Source organism: Argiope bruennichi, chromosome X1, assembly GCF_947563725.1.
Source record: "Argiope bruennichi chromosome X1, qqArgBrue1.1, whole genome shotgun sequence".
Classification (NCBI taxonomy): domain Eukaryota; kingdom Metazoa; phylum Arthropoda; class Arachnida; order Araneae; family Araneidae; genus Argiope; species Argiope bruennichi.
Genome location: NC_079162.1, coordinates 103,754,712 through 103,770,387, shown reverse-complemented (window position 1 = coordinate 103,770,387; position 15,676 = coordinate 103,754,712). Strand labels below are relative to the sequence as shown.

General features: G+C 30.0%; 1 long non-coding RNA gene across 1 annotated transcript; it reads right to left on the bottom strand.

Moving 5' to 3' along the window:
- Positions 1–6,953: 6,953 nt before the first annotated feature.
- LOC129959033 (uncharacterized) lies at positions 6,954–15,396 on the bottom strand. Its single transcript, XR_008783383.1, has 3 exons — positions 15,167–15,396; positions 14,027–14,266; positions 6,954–7,787 (listed from the first exon to the last, which is right to left on the bottom strand). It is a non-coding gene; the product is annotated as an uncharacterized LOC129959033 (long non-coding RNA).
- Positions 15,397–15,676: the final 280 nt, after the last annotated feature.

Sequence of the window (15,676 nt, the reverse complement as noted above, 5' to 3'; positions counted from 1 at the left end):
TTTATCTGTTCATGATGAATCTGAGAAAATTTTGTAGAAAACTTCTTGAGATATTATATAAATGAAGAAATATATTCTTTAGTGGCCATAAGGTTTAAATACTCTGCGACTCTGTTTTCAGTACTCATATAAAAAAAAATGCTTCGTTTCAGTAAAAAATATTCTTATATTAATTGCAATTAAACCATTTCCACTTTAATTTAAAGCATAAATTCTACGGGAGCTAACAGAAAATTAGAGAGATACGTTATGGCTGAAGACCTTTATAATTTTATGAATGAATTATATGACTTTCAAAATTTGAAGCTTTAAAATATTTTGATGAAGAAGCTATTAAAATAGGAGTTACATAAAATATTTAATAATTAAAATTTTAACGAGCATTAACATTTCAAAGGAGGCTAGTTATTTAATAAACAGGCCATCCAATATTGGAAACACCAAAAATCTTAAAGTTTAATATACAGACCGTAATAAGTGATATCATAGAAATATACCAGAATCCCATTTTTATTGTTTCAAAGGTAACGGATAATAGAAAATCGTGAGTGGTTAAAATTTTCAGAGACAACTAAATGTATGTCTTGCTTTGTGTGCAAATCGTTTACAATATCGAATAGCAAAATTAAATTTATAACAGGTTACAATGACTGGAAAAATTTATGACGATCCCTAAGAGAGCATGAATCTTCTCAATATCACATCGAAGGAAGAAGCGTTCTGGGATTTTAAACCGCTTTGATACTCAACTGGCCAAGCAGTTAAATTCACATCAAAACTACTGGCTAGATCTCCTGAAACGAATTGTGGCTACTGTGAAATTACTGTCTAGTGTGGGCATCGCATTTCGAGGAAACAGGAAAAACGTTGACTCAAACGAAAAGACAACTTTTTGAGTTGCATTCAATATCCTTCTAAATTTGATAAATTTTTAATGAAGTACTGAGAAAGATATGATAACGCGGATTCAAGAAATGTGAATTATCTGTCACATTCTGTGTAAGATGAATTAATAACTCTAATAGCAAATGAAGTGAAACAACTTTAATTACAAAAACCAAAGAGGCTATGTGCTATTCAATTATCGTTGATCCTGCACCTGATGTGACACATATTAATCAATAAACGTTTGTTATGAGATTCATCGACAAAAAGAAAATATAAAAGAAAGATTTTTCTTGGATTATGTCCAATTGAAAGTCACGAATCTGCTTATCTAGAAAATGTAATTCTAGAAAATTTAAGCAATTTTTCAATTGAAGTAAAGCACTGCAGGAATGAAACATATGATGATGCATCTAACGTGTCAGAGAAATACACTGGCTTAAAAGCCAGACTGAAAGAACATTGTAAAACGGATACCCATGTTCCCTGTACCAGCCACACTTTGAATTTAATAGGAAATTGTGCAGCAGCTGCTGTAAGTTATTTTAATTTCATTCAAAAGATATTTATAGCTTTTTCTTCGTCCACAAGATGATGGAATTTTTTACTAAAAAATCTGTATTAAAGTGTTCTGAAAAGCGTCAAAAGGGTAAGTGATACTAACTCTGCCAGAGCCGATGCAGTAGCGGCGTTGTAGAAATTAAAAGCATTTAAATTGTAATAAATAATGTGAAAGAAAAACAGAAATATAAATTAGAAGCTAAAACACGTGCAAAGAAATTCGATTAGTATGAAACTGCTTTACTGGCAGTGATTTGGAACAAATTTTTACAAAGAATGAATTCCGTCAGCAAATATTTGCAAAATATTCAAGCAAACTTACTAAAATGCTCTTCTCTCATTAAATCCTTATCAGATTTCATAATGGATGTCAGGAAAAATTTCCAAGATATTGAAATTGAAGCCAATCTGATTACAGATTTTAGGAAATATAAATATAGTAGAAAGAGGAAGAGAAGATACCACATTTATGAAAAGAATTGCGAAGAACCTTGCTTACACGAAAAACAATCATTCATAATTGATGCTTATAATACTCTCATGTCAGTAATTATTTAAAGGAGCATTATATATAAGGGTGCTTTAAGTGATTTACAATTTTTTTTAAATGGAAACATAGATGAAAAATCTTCGGACGTTTGCATAAAATATGGTGATGATATTGAAACACATTATTTCAAGTATAAAATAAGACATTACATTAAATATAAAAAAAAAAACGAAAAAATTTCAAATCCAACAGATATATATAAATTGACTGTGGATAGCCTCTAATCAAAATTTCCCAACTTGGAAACAATTTAAAAAATTTTCCTCACCGTGCTAATTTGCAATATAAACTGAAAAAGATCATTCTCCGTTTTAAAACGCCTCAATAACTATTTACGAAATGCCATGAATCAACCGCATTTAAATGAACATTCACTATTATTTATTAAAAATAATGTAGTAGAGGAATTAGATTATGAGGAAATTCGAGAAAAATTCTCGAAATTAAAAGCAAGAAATGTGATATTTAAAAAATTTTATGCCTTTCAATACCTATTTCTGTGTTTGTAGAAATTTTATTTCCATCATTTTTGTCGTCGGTATTTTTTTTAAAGTTTCATGTATCAGTTTAATACTATTTCTTATATACTACATATAATTACTTATATACTTACTTACTAATATACTGTATATTTTCTGCCACAAAAATATAATTATTTGTTATTATTTAGCATTATAATTTTTATCATCATCGTCCAAAAATGTATAAAGTGTGTGTGTGTGTGTGTGTCGAAGGGAAAAAGCTCTTCGACATTTTATCCCTGGTCTTATATAACCTATGATTTTGATAGGGAAAATATTTCTTTACAGTGCTAATGTATTATGAGATTTCAATAGGGATTTTCGTTATACGCGTGTGTAACGAAAGGGGAACAAGTGGACAAGGCAGGGGAAACGCAGGGAGATTTTAAAAAAGAATTTGGCTGATCAGCGGTATTTTATCTCTTCACGCGCAGTGTGGGAAAGTTAGATTTTAGCTGATTCAACAATTTAACAAAGCTTCTCTTGAATTAATTAAGTAGAGACAGTGGAATTGGATCACGAAATAAGAGAATATTTTAGAATGAAGTTACTATGGGCTAAATTAAAATAAAATATTGAAAATTAATTAAATTGAAATTAGAGTTAAAATATCATTACATATATATATATATATATATATATATATATATATATATATATATATATATATATATATATATGTAAAATTTTGAAGTTTGGCTAAAGATTAAGCGGAAAGGTAAAATTAAAAGGTCAAATTTGTTTAATTTACATTACTTTCTTGTTATAAATAGAGTTTAGATATAAGTGGGTTATAAAATAATTTAGTGACCATGGCCTCGTGTTTCAAAACCGCGACTGGACCAATCAACGAGTCTTTTTTCAGATCTTGAACATGCATATCCTTATTAATACTAAGCCCATTTTTCACAGCCGCATTACAGTGTGACAGCACAAGAATGATTTTTGCAACTTCCCCAAAATCAGGAAATCCTTTTGACTTCAAAATGTTAGAACAGAAATCATATAAACGATTTTTTTTTTTCATTAAATGTATCAAACTGTTCTTTATATTCACTTTTTTTCCCCAGAAAAATATCAAATTAGATATTTTCACGTTCTGAATATGCCGGCAAAATTTGTACTTTGGAATAAAGAAGTTGATGCAAATCAACCACTCTTTTTTCACGTAATAATGCATTGTCCATCAATATATGTGGATTTAAACAAGATGCAGCTTTTAAAACAGTAAAATATTTCATCACACGTTGAAATGTTCTTTAGTATTTTTAACAAATATTAAATATGCTGCTAAAGTCTCTTTTTTCAGTTCTGTAGCTCCATTAGTAATCAAGTAACTAGTAGTCTCTATTCCAACAGCGGTATTTATCCCCCATCTTAGATTTTTAGGCTTAATGTGCTCTATCAAAAAATAGTATCTAAAGTTTTTGTTTCCCAAGCATCCAGTAGATTTATATCCATACTGAAGCGCTCCAAGGATTATGTGTGTCCAAATAACTAGATAGGAAAATTTACAGTCATTTTCACAAGAAAGTTCTTTAACATGTTTAAAAAAAATTTTTAATTTATATTTGGTCTATCTATACTAATTTGTAAAAGTAATTAAAGATCCATACTTGATATAACTTCTTTATAATTCTCAAACAGTTCTTCAGCAATGATATGCTTTAAAAATATTGAATTCCAATTATTTTGTGGAGACTCTATAGATTGATTCACACTAATATCCATCAATGAAATTCATCTGGCACTTTTGTAAAGTTCTGTTCAAAGCATATTACACTTTTTGTATTGTTTAAAGATTTCTTAATCTATTGCTTGAAAAATGGATCTAATCCTTAACAAATCATGCACGACATTTTGTAGGACATAATGTACATTTTCTGGCTATTTCACTATCAGTAAACATATGTGAAAGTGTTTCCGTTATATCATTGAATACATTAAAGACAAATGTGACACAAGTTTTGATGCCGATAAATTTTCAGGTTTTTTGTTCTCGCAATCGACAAGAGAGATGAGCAATTTTTAGATGGGGAAAAGAAAGAAAGAAAGAAGAGGAGGGAACTAAGAAACTTAAAATTCTCTTTACTTTACCAATTTTTAAAGAAATTTTCATATTTACCAGGTTTTATGGATGATTTTTACATTCTCTGTACTTTTCTGGTTCTCCCGGTGCCATGGCAACCTTTTTCAATTCTTATTATCAATGTTATAATTTCTTAAGAATTTATATTTTCTATTTTATGAGAATTAGCCGTTTTAAAATTATATTGATTCTTTACTCAATGTCAAATATTTATGTATCAGAATAAATTTAGTGTTTTAAACAGAGCACAAATATCATCTGAAATACCGAAGGTACAAGTTTTGACTTCTATATGCAAAATACTTAAAATATTTTAATATGGGACTAGATGCATTTAAAACATTGTATATAATGAAAAAAATTTAACAAAATTTCCAGGTACGTTCTAAATTTTTCTTTTTGAATGCACAAATATCAATTATCTTTCTATGACGATATGATATACTTATTTTGCTACTATGGTGAAGCCGATGTTACATGATTGTATTGATCATAACGTAGAACTCATTTTCTATTGAATATTTCATACAATAATCATATGAATCATCATAGTATCAAAATCATTTGTCTGACTTTTATTTATTTATTTTGATAATTTCTGAACTATTAGTTTAGAAACACTATTTTATTTAACACCATTTTCAAATACTTTTTCAGTAAAATCAATTTCTTGTTGTTCGTTTGTATAATTGAAGTTACTCTAATTTGAATTGCATCAGCGTTTTAGGAATCGATGGTAAATGTTACGTGAAATTATTATTAGATTACTTTTTAAAAAATAATTTGGCTTGATATATTTAGTTACAATTTATAAATTTATTCACAAGTGTTCTAAAAAAATATTTTCTTGTGTGTCATCTTATAATCTTATCAAATCAAGAGAGAAAAATCAATTGAATTTTAAATCCCACTAATATGATTCTTAAAAAAGTTTAAAAGACTAGAGTACCATAAACATAATTAAATTAATCTATTATGTTAGAATTCTAAAATGTTATAAAAAACATAACATTAAATTATACATTTTTATGCCGGCGTCCTGGCATAGGGGTAGCGCGTCTTCCCCGTGATCTGGGCGTCCCGGGTTCGAGTCCCGGTTTGGGCATGGTTGTTCTATCTGTGAGATGTGTGAATGTGCCCTCCTGTAAAAAGGGGTTGTGCAAGCGAATGAGTGATGCGTGAGTGGCAAAGTCGTACTCTTGGCCCTAGTTGGCGCTGCTATAAAAAATAAGAGACGTTCCCCCTCAGGCTTAAATCGCTGTCTTCGTAGCGGTGGGCTTGTCAGTGGCAAGTGCCATAAGAAACAAACAATACATTTTTATTTGTAATGCACGAAAATAGAGAAATGCAATTTATATAATCAATTCAAATTTCTATTTCATTATACATGACCCAACAAATTCAGTTCTGTATATTCTACGAGAAAAGAAATTCCAACATTAGATCCATAACAAATTATTTTTCTAGCCATGGAAGTACCGCATTGATCAAACATTTTTGAAATCTATTAAAAAACAAGTAGTTATTTTGATCTTCAACCATTTACTATTTTCCAAACCAACTTAATAAGAGTTATAATTGTAAGATAATATTTTCTGCCTATTTATAGAGTATGATACATTTTTTCCTTGACCCAACATTATAAAGTATGCTTCATTCAGATTTTGAGATTGTGAAAGTTGTTAAGAACTTATTTCGAATTTCAAAATGACAAATGTATTTTGACTGTTGTGGAATTTAGAATGAATCCTTAACTGATGGAAATTCAAAAGCAGCATCAACTTACTACTGTTACTTTTAATTGCCATTCATGTAATTATAGCACTTAACTGCTTGAACCACTTTTGATAGGATGAAGTATTTGAATTCAAATTCGAGTTTTTTACATTTTTGCTTTCAGACATTGAGAAAGTACCAATAAATCATTTTACTGTATTCAAACATCAGAAGCAGGAAGTGCAGTAATTTAAAAATAACACTTATGTAGATTTATACTGCAGACTATCTGCTCAGGCAACTTTTAAAACTTCAAGTACAAATCCATTAATTAAAAGCAAGATGCTTTCTTACTATTCAATAAACATTACTTTGGAAAAAAAATTACCATGTTATGCCTTAGGTGTATTTTAAAATTTGATGGCTACATTAAAAAAAAAAAAATAGCTTATAAATTTTTAAATGAATAAAAAATTAACTGGTTAAGATAATTTTTTTATTTGTTAAAAAAAATAACAACAATTTGAATGAAATTAAGTTACAAAATACAGTTTTTGCCAAGATTTTTTTAAATAATAAATGAAACCCGGAGGTGGCAGTGAAAAAACCATAACAGTTTAGAAATAAAGTATTTTCCACATGAAGAAGAGATTTATTTTCTACCAACACAATGTTATTACAGAAATTATAGATAAAGACATGACCATTGTGTGAATTAAATAAAAATAAAGTCTTGTACAATGTAAAACCAAACAAACACACAGCAACTTAAATTAATACTAAGTACTTATTGTTTAATAGCATATTTAGAGATTCATTCAATGAAATGAAACTGTCTATTAAGGAGACTGTGGTGATGTTCATGTAGAGTGTAGTATAAAGCATTTCATCGCTATTAGAAAAATAAACTCTTTATTACACTAACAACTATCGAATATCGCTGCTTAGCGCACGTATACACAGAACGGGGATTCCCCGGGAGAAGTATTAACATAGATTGTATTAGGGAAAGTAGATAGGTAGCGTTACGATCACTACAAGACTTTCACACAGAAATATGGTAAAGTATTAAGAATGATAAAAAAAATAAGTAATAAACATTAAAATTTTATTAATTTCTTTCCATATAATGTTGGAATATAACATTACAATGATGACAGATGGAATATAACATTAAAATTGCAATGATAACGGAACAGAAATATTTCAGTTGTCTCAAAAGAAATCTCAGATGTTAAGCACAGCCTAAGATATGTGGCATACCTCATAAGAATCGATCCCACTGAAGGCGATTACAAACCAATTACTGATATGATTCAATAGTAAATTATTTTTGTATTTATTATGGTGCTTTTTTGCACCTGTTTTGAAGGCTGTTATATTTATCTGAAATATCCTAATCTGTGATACCACCGATCATTTTGAGATCACCTGCAGGGGCTACAAAGTTAAACTGAAGAGGAACCTACAGAAGAAAAGAATGTACAATAAATTTTTTGATATGACAGTGTTAAAATTAAATTGTGTTTGAAAAAATACAAGGAACAAAATTAATTTCTACAAAATAATCAAACTATAGTTCACAAACTTTTAGTCAATTAGTTTTCTATATTAGATAGAAAACTAAATTTCGTACACAAATCTTATTACGATTCATGAGTTTTGGAAGCTTAGGAGTAGATTCCTGTTACACGAAATGAGTGGAATTTTTCTAGGACTTCTTTATGATATATAATTACCTACAGATATATTAGCAATGCATAATTTGATATCAGCTACACAAATGAGAGATCTGTGCCAGATCAGCTTTTCAACAAACATCTGTAGATGCTCAATAAAAAAGGAATTTCTTTAAATATGTGAATAAATAGTTTAATACAGAAAGTTTTCAAGTAATTGAGAAAACTAAATTACTTAATTAAACCCAGCAACAAAGTATATAAATCGTTTTTCACCACATTTTCTATTAATAATAAAGCCGAATGTGATAATATGTATAGATGTATGAACATTGGCTATTTTCAGAGTAGGCAATTTGATAAGCTATCAAATTCAGCAGATACAATTTGAAAGGAGATTTCCCCCTAAAAATAATTGAAACTAAGAATTTATCAGAATTTCATTTCTTCTCGGTAACTTTTGCAAATGTTCTTAAACAGAAATTATGTTATTCACAGTTTTAAAGTATCACACTTCTGATATGAAGTTATTTTCTTTTCCATGTAAGAGGCAAATTTAACAAGTTTTAAATTATTTTTATACATAATTTGTAAAGATATTTTTCATTATCGTTATGAAATTTTCAGATTATTCACTCTCATGAAAGAGACAATTCTTCTGTTTATAAATGATATAAATTAATCCAATGCATTTTCCTTCATGTATATTAGTTGTATTCAGCTAACAAAAAAAAATATTTGTAAATAATTAAATCAAAAAATTAATACATAAATTAACGCTATTAATTCGATAGGTGAATCTGGGTGCTAATGGCAGCTATTATATCTATAAATAATAAAATTGAATGTGTATGTGGCTGTTTACACCCAATAAAATGATTTAGATTTACCAAATTTGAAACAAAAAGTAATTTTGAAGAGAAGAAATTGGCATTTAAAATTCTAATTAATTAAATTTAAACAAAGTGCTTTAATTCGAGAATTTTACTTCAAAACTTTGAAAAGGATACTAGTCTAAATGATCTTAAAATAGAAATGACGAAAATATAAAAGTTTCAACTAAAAAAAAATACTATAGATCCATCCCGTTTCATTGTAGTAACACTTTTTGGAACAATCTTTTCTAAATCTATCAAGGTTTGGCTTATTCAACAAAACATGCATCTATTTACGGAAAAGTCAAGATAAGACTTTTTTTTTTTTTTTTTTTTTTCTCATCCAACTATAACATACAGAAATGATCCAGTGCATCAGAAGTGCGATGAAAAATACATCAGAGCTGCACATATATGTAATAACCTTACAGTTCCAGGGTTGCCACTTAAATCTGGAAAAAAATATTCTTTTTTTCCCCCCGTATGTATATTCAAGATACGAGAAAATGCGCGAATAGCTCTTATTTATAATGCAATATAATAATTGCATTTATTATATTAACAGTACAAATGTAATGTTAAAAAAACATCACAAGGCAAGATTCTTTTTTTTTTTTTTTTTTTTTTGTGAGTTTATGTATCTGGACATCAATTTTTTGTAACTTCTGCAGCTTTTCCAAACATTAGTTTCATGGAGCTAATCCTTATGAAATAAAAAACGGCCTAACGCACATTTTTTAGTTATTTCCGTTTCAGTAAACGTATGTGAAAATATTTCCGATATATCACTGTATGCATGAGAATACAATGCGTCGCAACAAGTTTTAATGCTCATAAAAATTCAGATTTCAATGATTATTTTTGAACTGAAGTGTTTGAAATCGGTTTATTTCCGGACATTAAATCTGACGTTCTCGGATTTGACATGTCATTTTTTCCTGTATTTCTTTTAGATGCCAAGTCCACTATCAATGATGACACTTTTGAACGAGCAGGCAGTCTTATATGTTTTCCTTTTTCGGCATGAATAGTAAGTGCCTGTTTTCTCATTTTACTCGTGCTTATTACAGGGGTGTTTGTGGGACCCCAAAAAATCCCCTGAAACTTTTACGAACTTACTACCGGCATTTTGGAGTTTCGAGAAGAGGGGGGGGGGGGAGAAATGAAAAATTACAATTATGAAGTATTGAATGACCTAATTATAAAAGTTCAATGAATTACTTTTTTTGCAAAATTAATAACCATAAATTTTCAAACATATAAACTACTACATTTTATGCAAATATTTTAAATTACCTGAATTAATTCTTTTAAAAAAAATTATCTAATTTCTGCTGCTTTTTTTTTTATTATTATTTTCTGATGTTTGTGGGCTTGACTTTCTTTTGTGGTGAACTTCATAATTGCAGGAAGGTTGACTTTTATTTTCCTCATTTACAGTTGAAGAAATTTGCATAGAAGAAGCATATGCAGAGGTAGAAGCAGTTTGCTTTTCTGCTAATGTAGAAGGTTTTTCAGAGACTTTTATAGGGGACTCATCTGAAATACATGTTTTTAAGTCCTCTTGATATGTTTTCCAACTTCTGTTCATATTCAGTAAGAGATCTTTGAAAATTGGATCAGTCATTGGATTTTTTTAGCCATATTTTTCACATGAGGTTTCTTTAGAAGCCATTAAATCATATTTAATAGTCTGCACTGCATCTAGGGAATCAATCTTAAGAGAGGTTCTATAGTCAGTGACAAGTGTATCCATTAAGTTGAATGCACTTTCCACTAATGGACCATGGAAGCAGCTAAGGCAGGCTTTGACCAATTTAGCCAATGTAGGATACTTATAATCATTTGTGAAATCATCTTTTAAATTAAAAACTTTAGAGCAATATTTATCAATTGTACACTTGACTTGATTTCCACTTTCATCAGATGTGTAGAGCATTTCTTTGGCAATATCAATATCACTCTGGTATAACCTTATTTCAGCTTCTACATTTGACTTTTCATTATCACTAAAAATATGGGACATAAAAGATGATAATTTTTCAAAAGCTAATATTGTACTGGTTTTACCTCTTAGCTCTGGATCTAATGCTGTAAAACTAATTAGATATGAATTTTTAAGGGGTAATTTCTGTTTCATATGCTGAAATTTCAAAGTGAAATTCTCTTGAGTACATAAATAAAAAAATATTTCAATAAGCGAAACGAAAAATTTACACGTGCATCAATAAATAAAACGAAAATTTTACACAGCGGAGAAAAAAAAATTGCGAAGCGATCAATGACAAATAGCTAATACGGCGAAAAATCCCCCTTCTCTACTTATTGGCGCCACGCCAGGAGAGATAAGACCTTTGAACACAGAGTCACGTTATCGCACATCTGGTCGAACGAAGTCTCTCCCTTTTTTTTCTGCCGCGCCTACTTGCCGAAAAGAATCCAGAAGAGAATGTCCGAGAACCGGGGGAATGAGTCATAACTCGCAATAAGGAAAGAACAAAAAAGAAGTTTTTTCGACCTTTTCACGCATTATCACTGCCTTTGGAGAAAGAGAGGAAAAGTTTTCACCACACACACTGACCTTGCGTTTTCTGCTTTCAAAGCAAACAAAATTACCCAGATCAAAATAAATAATTCATTATTATTCCTACTTCCTTTTGAACGACGATCCCCGGAATTCCGGGGTTTCCCCGGAGCACAAACACCCCTGTTATTACTTTTTTACAAAACGAGGAGTACACAAAAAATGTGTTTTGCGTAACATTTAAGCAAAAATACTGCAAAATCAGCGTTGATTTTTTTTCTACGTCCAATTCGTATTAAATACGAATTATAAGCAGCTTGTAGTTTTAAAAAATTATCTAATCTACTTTGAAAAAGCTCACAGTTCCTGAAATAATAAACAACCATTCAATAAACTCAAGTATGGTACATGAAACACCACCGCGCTGGGTCCGCAAATTTCATGCCCACGCCAGAGACACGTATTCTATTTTTTCATGCAGTTAGAAAAATCTCGGGCATGCTCATTAGCAGCAATTCCGGAATCGCAAGGAAAAAGACAAACTGTCTCGAAAATCGAAACTGAACTGATCTATATAGGAAAAAAAAGGGGGGGGAGTAGAAAGCGGTTGAGTTTCCGCATTACACAATAGCGAATGGTATTGTTTCGTTTTTGGAAGCTATTACTAGGATTTTTTAATCTCGCATTCTTTCGTGATCGGCATTTTTTCAGATGGGAAAAAAAATAACTAAGAAATTTAATTTTCCCTACGTTTTTCAGTCGATTTTTAGATTCCCTTTCACCCGGTGGCTTGGCAACCCTGACTTCAATGAACAAGTTATTCAGGAGAGTTTAAAGCAAACGATTCAGACTCTCTAAGCAATAAGTGAAGAAAAGATTACTTTAAATTAAAGCACAATTCAAGAAGATTGTACAAATATTATAAGTTTTTGTCATCTAAAGGTAAAATAATGTGGCAAAATCAATCTTTCTAGTTAAAAAAAAAGAAAAAAAAAAAAAAAAAAAGGGAAAACATGCATCTTTAAAATGGAACTTAGTTTTAAGGCTTTTGCATTCTGTTTTATTTTACTTTCAATCTTCTAAGGATTTTCAAGTTTTCCATAAGTTAATCAAATGCTCATAGTTTCAAGTCAAACATTCCTTTTTAATACAGACATTCTGGTTTTTGTAGAAATTTTTTTATACCTTTTGAATTCTTTCATTTCTCAACAAATACAAAATATTTTCTTTGTTTAGCTAAATTCTGAAAATAGTGAGGAATAAGTCACCCAGAAGCAATATTCAAAATATGCACTATAAAAATTCCTTGACTTCCACCTGAATTATTATCATTTTTTAGTACACTCATGTCCAAAATTAAGGTCACAAACATAAAATCTGCAAAAATTGAAATATTATTTACTGTGTTGCCACAAAATTTGGCACAGTGGACACTACAATGGAAGAAAGAACATACATATAACAACATGGAAAAGATTTTAATTGGGAATTAAGAAACAGGGTATACCAAAAAGTGTTACATTATGAATCGCAGATAAAGCATTTATCTCGGGGAAAGCCTGTCTAATATGGAGTGTGACCACTGTGCACTGCTATACATGCTTCACAACAAACTTTCATACTTTGTATGAAGGTGTCAATAAATACTTGGGGCAACAAAGCTCATTCTTCCAAAAGTGGGGCTTTTAACTCTTGGTAGGGTATTAGGTGGGAGGTTACTCTGTTCAATAGCTCTTCCGAGACCATTCCAAACATGTTCAATTTAGGGATGGTCACAGGATCCAAACATTGAGATCTGGAGATCTCAAGGGCCAGTCCATATGACGAATATTCTCTTCCTCAAGAAAATCATCAACGATCTGGGCTTTGTGTGGACGTGCGTTATCCATAAACATGAAGTATGGGCCAAAAGCACACCAGAACAACCTCACATAGGCTTCAAGGATCTCATCCCTATAGCGATATGCATTGACAGTACCCACATCGAAGACGTGCAGTGGTATACGACTGCCCAACATTATGCCACCCCAGGCAAGGATTCCTCTGCCACCAAAGCTGTCGATTTCTTTTACGTAGTAAACATAATAATAACATAATAAAAATTTTAACAAATAACATCAATATGAAGAAAAAAAATTTGTTATAATGCCATGATATGCAAAGAAAGCTGATTAAATTTCCTAGATGTGTAACACAGGAAAATTTTAAAATAAATTACTTTAATGTTCAATTTCTCTTTTAATCAGGAATGCAATTTGCTTTTATATTTTCATTAAAATATGGAACTTGAAAGTACTATTCTAAGCCACAAAAGATAAGCTATGCATTTTTACATGAAAATAATCTGTTTTCTTAAGTAAGTCAATTTAATAATATGGAATGCTTATCATTTACAATTAATCTTGGTCAACCAATGCAATTTTCTAAGTTTTGGCTCAAAATTATCCTAAACACAAAGGAGATCGGTAACAATAGAAAACAATGCAGCTATTAATGTTCTTTCAATCTTTCTTGTAATTTGATACCTGCAATTAAATTTTGCTAAACTACTGGATATGATTTTATACAAAAAAAAAAAAAGGAAGTTTTTGTTTTAACACATTAAATAAATGATTCAAAAACATACTTTTCCATCTTTTTGTCTTCTCTCTAGAGCCTCCCTTATTACCACATGACGTAGTTCTGCATCTCTAGGATGTTGCAAGGATCTTATAATATCACATTTTAACAGCAATTTAGCATCGCTGTTTCTAAAAAGTTTCAATACACGAAATTTCTCTCGAACATAGCTGAACAAGAATTTGCCAGCTACAAATTGTACTACTCTTAGCCATGAAGTAATAGACATTAGATTCTGCCATTCAGTCTACGAAGAAAATAAACACAATGAACTAAGATCAGAAGACAATTTTTAGAAGACATATTATGATAATTATTCAATAAATGATTTAAACAATAGAATCCTATATAATAACATAATATATGCTGGCAACTTTTAGAGAGATTCTTTATCAGTATAAAAAATCTGCTCTGAAACATAAAAACTTTTTTAAAAATTGCAAAACAATATATCTGCCCTTTTCAACAGGCAATGAAGTTGCCAAAAATGATACAACTGATGCTAAATAGAATATTCCCACTAGTAAACTTTTACCCCCCCACCCCATTAGAATTAGAAATTCTTCACACTTACATTTATTAACATCTCTTTAATGTGTTGTGAATAAAGATTGCTTGACGAGTTTTGAACCAGTGAAAAGGAAACTTATTACAAACAGTGTATATTTTGGCAAATGTAATAATAAAAAATCACTTTAATAATTGCTATTTCAAATTTTAAAAATAAGGGAGTTGCCCAATCTTCCTTATTTCAATACTTTTAAAATCTGAACATATTTCATTTTTAACTTCAAGTACTAAATGCTTCATTTGAAAAATTATAGAATATAGAAATAAAGGAACAATTTGATAAGGAATATGCAATCCTTTTCTGAGCATGTAAAAATATTCAGAGCGAAACAAATTTAAAAAATATACAAGAGCATTTTGGAAAGTTAAGACTATTCAATAGTTAAATAACAATACTACAATATTAACACAAAGATATTATACAACAATACAAAATAGCATGCCTCATTATGTATTATTAAATGATATTATGTAATATAATTCAGAATCTTCAATTACATGGATTCTAAAATCTCAAAATATTATAAAGTACAGCTACACACTAAAGCATGTATAATACCATTTGCTTAATACTTACTGTAATATTTCTGAGAACTTTTCTTAATTGAGACTTAAATGCATTCCACTTTCGATCTGCATTAAACAGTAAACCCTTCGTGCCAAATTTTATCAAAGGCCTTGGCTACGTCCAGAATAAGTGAACCTGTGGTTTGGAACTTCACAAAGCATGGCTAATAGTTGTCCCGACGGGACAACCATTTGCCATTGTCCCGTTGCAGTCACGTGATTTTTCTGAAGTAGGCGTGACCTTCTATTGCGCGCAATAATAGGCCTCGTCTGAACCCACATCGTCAATGCGGATTGCGTCTTCGCAGTGATGCCAGCAACTAAAAATATGAAGCAGAATCTATTATTAATAAAACAAATGAATTTTTTTTATACACCACTGCAATCACAAATATGAAATAGGTTTATTAACTACTCTCTTCAAAATTACTATGATACTCATGGAAAGTTTTGAGTTGGTTAGTTATATAATTTTTTTTTTCATTTTTTTAAATATGTAGTTCAATTGATCATGCACAGC